The sequence below is a fragment of the Myxocyprinus asiaticus genome, chromosome 9, assembly GCF_019703515.2.
Source record: "Myxocyprinus asiaticus isolate MX2 ecotype Aquarium Trade chromosome 9, UBuf_Myxa_2, whole genome shotgun sequence".
Lineage (NCBI taxonomy): Eukaryota > Metazoa > Chordata > Actinopteri > Cypriniformes > Catostomidae > Myxocyprinus > Myxocyprinus asiaticus.
In genome coordinates, this window is record NC_059352.1 from 31,441,786 (window position 1) to 31,450,807 (window position 9,022).

Genomic DNA, 9,022 nt, shown 5'->3' on the forward strand with positions numbered 1-9,022 from the left:
ACTTTCATTCATGGATTTAATCCTGGCTTACTTTGCATAGTACATTTCTACAATGGCATGTGAAACGTCTCTGTTATGTACATAACCTTGGTTCCCTGAGACGAAGGGAACCAGACATTGCGTAGTAACGCAAATGGGAGTACCTTCTTACAAGACCTACTTGAAACCTCTCTACAATAACAGCAATATTCTAATATTGGCTATGGTGTTTGAACCCCGCCTGTTTTGGCACGAAACTGTCCGCTATAAAAACAGGTGCACAAACACCATTTACTCAGAATTTCTGACTGAGAACAAGGAGCACATCACTCGTGCCTCAAGAACTCTGAGTCTTGTAGTGCGGCTAGCGTTCGCAATGTCTCATTCACTTCGTCTCAGGGAACCAAGGTTACGTACGTAACCGAGACATTCCCTTACGACTCCGTACACTCGACATTGCATAGTAATGCATATGTGGAACAGAATCTTATCACGCCGCACTACACGATATAATAGCGACCAACATGAGTATGCCGCAGTGAGTGATCCTCGTGTTGGTCAGGAGGGGAGCACTCATAACGAATATATGAACTATAGTCATATAAACTTTTTCAGGACAACTGTATTTTAAAGATAATTTTGTAAAAATCCAAATAACTTTACAGATCTTTATTGTAAAGGGTTTAAACAATGTTTTCCATGCTTGTTCAATGCACCATAATTAATGAACATGCACCTGTGGAATGGTCGTTAAGACACTAACAGCTTACAGAAGGTAGGCAATTAAGGTCACAGTTATAAAATCTTATGACACTAAATAGACCTTTCTACTGACTCTGAAAAACACCAAAAGAAAGATGCCCAGAGTCCCTGCTCATCTGCGTGAACATGCCTTAGGCATGCTGCATGGAGGCATGAGGACTGCAGATGTGGCCAGGGCAATAAATTGCAATATCCGTACTGTGAGACAGCGCTACAGGGAGACAGGAAGTACAGCTGATCGTCCTCGTTATGGCAGACCACATGCAACAACACCTGCACAGGATTGGTACATCCAAATATCACACCTGCAGGACAGGTACAGGATGGCAACAACAACTGCCCGAGTTACACCAGGAATGCACAATCCCTCTATCAGTGGTCAGACTGTCCGCAATAGGCTGAGAGAGGCTGGACTGAGGGCTTGTAGGCCTGTTGTAAGGCAGGTCCTTGGCAGACATCACCGGAAACAATGTCGCCTATGGGCACAAACCCACCTTCACTGGACCAGACAGGACTGGCAAAAAGTGCTCTTCACTGACGAGTTTTTGCGGTTTTGTCTCACCAGGGATGATGGTCGTACTCACGTTTATCGTCGAAGGAATGAGAGTTACACTGAAGCCTGTGCTCTGGAGCTACACAGGGCCCTCACAACTGTATTATTAACAGGTGTGAGATTTGAAATGTCTTGTTCATACAACAGCTTTTAGTAGTGACTTGAAAACTGTCTGTATAAATGAATAACCAAAGTCACAATGGTACTCTTTTCTCTGGATAACTTTGAGCCTCCTGTAACCACAGTGACAGTGGCTAAAGTAAACATAAAAGATGGCGACGTCCATAATACCAGTGCCGTGCTGATTTCTGACGCCCTAGAATGGTCTGTATATTACTTTTTGTTTTCAGGGTTATATATAAAAATATTTAGTACTTCATCTGGATGAACCAACTCAACACAGTTTCCAATAGCTCAGCCTCACCAAGTTAGACAAGCATTTTGACGGTTCACACACAAAGCTGCAATTGCAAATCGCAGGCACTTTTTATGTACTGTATTTTTGCATATACGCATGAGTTCTGAAAAGCAGCCACCAAAAAGACAGCATGTGTGTACCGAATTTAGTCGGTATTTGGTGATATCGCTACTGTAGAAATTATAATTAATTTATATATTTTTCTTAACATTAAAATATATTTATATTTTATTATCAACTTGATACCGAAGCACTAGTACTTTTATCATCACTACAAGATGATAAAAACTTTCAGGGCTTTGCTGAAAACATATGGGGCTAAAGCCCCGGTAGCCCACCCCTAGTGCAGCCCATGGTTGTCACTCTTATATATAACTGAAATGTATGTGAATGCAACCATATTAATCAGTCACATAGAGGACTGACAACTAGATTCTGCTGTTCACACAAGACTTTTGCACAGTACTGTGTGTGTGTGTGTGTGTGTGTGTGTGTGTGTATATATATTCTTTTTTTCACAAAAAAAATCACTATAATCACAAGTTTTTGTGATTTACGTTTGACAGTAAATCTATAATTACATTATGCTATTTAAGTTTTTTCGATGTTCCTTCTGTCACTGATCCTATGGAAAACGTGCGAGCAGTCTACCATTGCTTTAGTAAAGGCCTAAGGTGAAATTTGCCACCCTTAATACGTGCTTTGATTTGCATAGTCAGTTGTGCATCGTCTAACAAGAATAATATTTGTTGGAATAGATATTACGTTTTCTGCTTTAGCTGATGACAACAAGTGAGTCCATAGTAAAGTAGCCTAATGCAGACCTACACTGATGATAGGTGAGCCAGAGGAAGTAAAGGAGGTAGAGGAGACTCTTTCAAGAGAAAAGTTTCAGCTCCTTAAATAAGTATACAACATAACTGAGCGCAGGGCTGGAATCAGCAATCAGTAACGTAATCTCATAGATTACATTTTGGGGTAATCTAATCAGATTACTTTTGGATTACTTTCAAACTAATTCTATTTTATTTTATGTCATATGCATTTGAGTAGGATAATCATTTTAACATAAAAGTACAAAGAGGAAGAAATTGTATTCCATTCTTTGAACTATTGTGTACAGGCAGGACCCTTAGAGATGGCATCCACTAGATCCTTTGAAGCACTTAAACTCAGTGTGTAAGTGCACACCATTGGTGAAGTAGTAAGAAATAATATATTTTTTAAAACATATCTTGTTCATTTTAAGTGCATAAAACAATAGAAACTTTACATGAACAAACAATAATGAACCTGAAATCAACAGCAATGACACTGCTAGGTCAAAGCTAACAGCTCAATCCTGACACACTTACATTTAACCCTTACTACTTAGTAATAGTCCATCACCTATTCCTTAGCTATCTTACTGTTGCAACATAAAAGGAGCACATGCTCAAAATATTCATCTGTGAACATTGTGCTTCAGTGTAAGAATATGATGATAATGGTATGAAAATTATCAATAAATTGTTAATTTACTGCTGTTGCCTTGTTGATATGTAATCATGTAATCTATAAAAAGTAACTGTAGTCTGTTTACGAGTATTTTAAAATGTAATTTAATCCAAAGAATTTGATTTTTGTAATATGATTACGTAACCCAGATTACATATAATCCGTTACAACCCAGCACTGCCTAGTAGTATCATGAACTAACAATGAACAGTATAATTTTGCAGCATTTATTCATCTTGGTTAACATCTATTTATTAAAAAATAATTGTTAATTGTTTGTTAATTTTGCATAAATGAATGTTATACAACTTTTAATGTTCAAAATGCAATAGTGTTTGTAGAAATTAATATTACCAAGATTATTTAGTAAGTATTGTTCATTGTTAGTTCATGTTATATTACTCATCAATACAGCCGTTTTCTAAAGTGTTACCCATTACACAAAATAGGAAAATGCTGTTTAAAATAGTTTTGATGACACACAGCAGGACACTGCTGACAGTGCTTGAAATGTCATGTAAACTAACCACATAACTATGCATAAATGTTTATTTAGTGCAGCAAAATCAATAAACAGGGTTTTCCTGGGTCCAAAAATGGTCTTCAGTGGTGGCTGAGTAACACTGTCACCCACAAGCTCAGAGTTGGTTGGTTACGTAATTTCATGTTTATATTGGTTATCTGTAATATTTTGAATTTGAACGTTTTTTTTTTTTTTTCTCAAAATGCTATGGGAAGTCAAACTAAACTAATTTAAATTAAATAACACCTTATTTGTAGCAGACGTCTATTGACATTTTCTTTACTAGCAGCTCCAAACCATATTCCTCTTCTTAAAACTTGTCATTTTTTTACATAATCTTTTAGTTCAGTGAGCTGTAAGTGTGGGAACGTCTGCAGGTGCTTCACTTCACTTAAAAGGAGGTGCAGTGCAGTGTGAACTATGTAACCTGAAATCTGAACCAGTTGACAATGAAACATCAAACTGATTATGCCAGTACACAGCTAATTTCTCACAGCATAATCAGGTCAGCTGTCAAGGAGAATGAGACAAATATCATACCAACTGTGTTAATGGACTTTTGTCTGAATGTGAATGGATTTACCCAGACAATGCTAGAAACTTCACAAGGTTTAAGGTCTTAACCTTCTCTGTCGCCACCTAGTGGAATCTTTTACTTGTGCGGTTAAAGAGGAAGACCACAAGACTGGCAGCCTGTGACAAAAAGTTTGAGAAAAATTCTCTGATTACGCACTGGGGCGGGGCACATAGACATGCTCATATATGTTAAGTTGAAAATAGTTTTGAAGACCCTGTTCCATTCAGTCGTGCTCTGTCTAGCTGTTTGAAAGGAAGAACTTGCCTCGTGTGTATGGCAAGCCGATTTACCTTTTTATGCTTCCAGCGTTACTCGTTGTAATTTCTAGTTACAGAGCTCTCTATTTGCATTTTTACTTAAAGAATGCAATTGCAGAGCTCTGCAATTGAATTTTTACTAGTAAAAGCTCCAATAAAAGAGATCTACAATTGATTTGTACTAGTAAGAATGATAATTACAGAGTTCTCTAATTACATTTTTACTTGTAAGAATGCAATTGTAGAGCTCTACAATTGAATTGCAGAGCTGTGCAATTACATTCTTACTAGTAAGAATCGCATGGCAAGCCGATTTAGCTTTTAATGCACCCAGTGTTACTCTTTGTAATTGTATTGGTACTAGTAATATTTCAATTAGAGAGCTCTACAATATATTTCCTATTAGTAAGAATTCAGATTACAGAGCTCTATAATAGATTTTTTACTAGAAATAATTACAATTAAAGAGCTCTGCAATTACATTCTTACTAGTAATAATTCCATTTACAGAGCTCTGCAAATAAACATATCTAAACTATATTTTTTTTCTAAATTGAATTGTAGAGCTCTGCAATTGGAATTCTTACTAATAAGAATTCAGTTGTAGGGCTCTCTAATTGGAATTCTTACTAGTAAAATTCAATTAAAGTGTTCTAAAAATAAGTCAATGGAAAAATGTGACAAGTAAATATTCAGTTGTAGAGCTCTGAAATTAGAATTTTTACTAGTACACATGCAATTGTAGAGCTCTCTAATTGGAATTCTTACTAGTAAAAATTCAATTATAGAGTTCTGTAATTGGAATTCTTACTAGTAAAATGGACCAAACCATTTTGTGGGTAGGGGGTCGTGGGTGTTGAGGTCACAGATATAATTGTCCTCTTTGGTACTTTAAAATAGTAAAGGCTCTGAATGCAATAATTTTCTGAATAAAGATGCGATAAAGTCCCAAAATTTTATAATTTTTGTTTTTAAAAGATAATTTGTTTTTTTACACAGAAGTTCACACAGTACAACACTACCACTGTGTCTACATTGCTAGCAATTTGCCTGTTTTAGTCATCTTTTTTTTTTTTTTTTTTTTTTTTTGCTGTATCAAAGAAAAGATGAATATAATTTGAATTTCTTTTCATCACTGATATATCTGTAAAATTACATGACTGTGACAGCTGGCTAGCAAAAAGAAAATACACAAAATGATTTACTGCCAAGTAAATCAAGTTGTCCCTTGTGTTTTTTCCTCCAGCAGAATCTTAACACAATCTTTTCTTCAAGAACCCTAACACTGCTCTTTTCCATACAAAAAACAGTTCACATTGAGCACTACTAAGGTCCAAAGGAAAAAAAATCATTATTAATATAACATAAAAGTAGTCCATACAACACAAATCTGTTGTGTGGCCCCAGAAATCTTGGAATATAATGCACGAGTCATATGGACGACTTTTATGATGTCTTTATACTGAAACTTTAATAGTGCTTTATAGTATTTGTCCTTTTTGAAGCTTGACAACTCCTGCTCACTATAAACTGTTTTTTTTGTTTTTTTTTCCTATGGAATAGAGCTGCTTAAAATATCTATTTTTATGGTCCAAGAAAAAGTAACAGCATGTGGGTTTTGAATAAAAAGTGATAAAAAGTAGATTTTCCATTTGGTGGTCATCCTCAAAATACAGTGGTCTCTTTTAAAAGAAGACTCTTAGGAGATGCTGTACAAAATTGTAAATTAATTAAAGACAAAGAAATTATTTAGAAAATCTTAATTGGATTTGAAATTATTACCTAATAATATTTGCATTAAAAATATATGACACTGACCTTGCCACAACCTAAATACTCAATTGAAGCCACAAGTCACAGGTTTTACCATGTTCTAGTTTTAATCTGAGGGTGAAAACGCTCTACTTTGTGTTATAGATCATTTTTTAAGACAATATCAAGTGAATTTTCTAAAAAGGTGCTTCAGAAACTTACCAGATTACCACATTCATTCAATTAATTTACAATATACACACATTCACTCTTTGCCTTAAGCCTGTTATGCTGAAAACGGCTCCGTTAATGTTTTCACATTCAAAATTATGAATGACATACGATCAAGTACTGTACATGACATTTTTAACTCAAAACAGCATATTTTGGCAAATGGTGAATAGTTTGCACCATTGGAATGAACTGTTGGTCTGTACAACATTTAAATCATAAAATAGTGGGCAAATATTGCATGTTCAGTTAGATACTGACATCTTACATGACTCTAACACTCTTAACCTGAACTGCTGATACTGATGCGTGCATGCTGCGTGGTGCTGGAGTAATCCACGAGGTTCCAACTCAGTTTCTTAAATTTTAGTCCCGCCTTCATCGATTTAATTGGCAGTCTCAAATGACATTGACGAGCACCGTTAGACTACAGTGCACGAAAAAAATGTAACTTTTTTTTAAACCATTATGTTATTCCTGCAACAACTTTATGACAATTAAACAGTGGTGCATAACGAACTGCAGCAGAACAGCAACAAGGATATCAGTTATTGGGGGGGACAATCTGGCCATATCTCATTATTGGGGGGGGGGGGGACTTGTGGTTACAGCCCTGCTTGAAAGAGGGAAAATGTTCTCTCAGAAAAGAAGATAATAAATGTGAGTATAGAACAGCCCATAAAGCACTGAAGTTCACTCAGAGAAGCTCATGTCAATTGTGATGTTGACAATGATCATCAATTACTGATTGTGTGAGGCGTAGTGGAATAAGAAGCTGTCATATATTGGACACATGTCAGGACTAGATTCATCAATGTGTATGTAAAATTACAAGCTGATTATGTTTGCATGTGCAGCATGTTCTTCTGCCTCTCTCTCTGTGTGTGTGTGTGCGTGTGTGTGTGTATGCTGTGTAGATAAAGTCCTTGAATGATGGAAAAAAGGAAAAATCTTTGACCTTAGCTTTGTTTCGTATCAAATGGCTGTTTGCCCTGCATGCCCAATTTTAGCTAGAAGTGGATAGAACAAAATTATAAAGGACTATAAAGGCAGCTTTTCATTTTAAAAGCAAGCACAAGCCTGAAACACTGGGTCTAAAGTAGTTTTTTTTTCTTTTTTCTTTTCTTTAAACAGTGAATCTTGTCTGTGGTAGTATAATACTCCCAGTGTTCTGTTGAGGAGTCAGTTGTGGGCTCAGAGTGAAACTACATAAATGGAATTGTTTTGTTTGTTAACTCTCTCAACTTATTTCTTAGTAGCTTATGAACAACTATAATAATATGATCACCCTCTAAATTCCTTCATTTGTGAGCAATTGTTATGATCTTTCTTGTAATAGCGTCTTATAAGCATTCTGTGGAGACATGTAAGGATAAATCTGTGTCTGTGTGTTATATTAATGATTTATCACATGTCTTAGTACAGTTTGGAAAAAAAAAATGGGAAATCGGTTTGCCATGCTCTGATTATAATTAAAATACCCACCACAGTTCTGGTTGTAGGTGAATTAATTAGCCTCTTTTACAGTATATGTGCAAATATGTTTTGAAACATACAATCAAATTGTTAAAGATGAAAATATAGTGAATTTTTTGAACAAATTATATCACACAGGAGCAATGCAAAACTGGTCTGGTGTTGGAATTTCAAAAACAGAAGTGACTGATATTTTTGTTTGTTGCTGGCCAAACATGCTGTGAAATCACAAAAGTGGTCATGACTCATCACAAGACTAAGCTGTCCTCAGTGAGAGATCAAATAGGAAAGTCAAAGCTCTTGAGAGAGCTAGGGCCTCCTGAATAAATTGCCTATGGTTAAAACTATTTATTTGTGTTTTTGTTGTATGCTGCTGTGCTCTGCACTCAGGCAAATAAGAGAGAACCTTAAAGAGTTTGGGGTGTTTGCAACAGAGGTTTTTAAATAAGTCCCTGTAGCTCTTGAGGTACAGAGTGTGTGTTCAGATCCTCATAACCCATGTAGGAGGCACACCTGCACTGTGGATCTAAATGTTGTTCTGTCCTCATTAAATAATGATGTCCTTTCATGAGCGCCTATCCTTGAGAGATTTAAATACAGACAGAGGGTCTAATTTTGTTCTTGGAGATCCACACTGTGAATGTCTATCAGCACATACCTAGCACATGGAGTGGAAAGCACGTGTAGAAATGCAGTGCAAAAAAGTGTTTCACATCAATCATCAATTCATCCTAAGTTGCAGTTGCTGTTTAGAATTACAAATAACAGGGAAATAGTATTGACTAAAAGTGTTTTTAATGTCAAATTATCCAGAGTGCAGAGCTGTATCGTCCATCAATGTGTGTAGAAAAAGCTACGTAGCTGGAGGCTGTGTGAATCAGGCTGATCTCATGACAGGCACAACTCTCTATTCACTCTTTGTTTGTCTGCAAGCTTAATTTGTTCTGGATACCAAGTATAAAAGAAGACCACCTTCTCCTTGCTATCGAGGAGACAG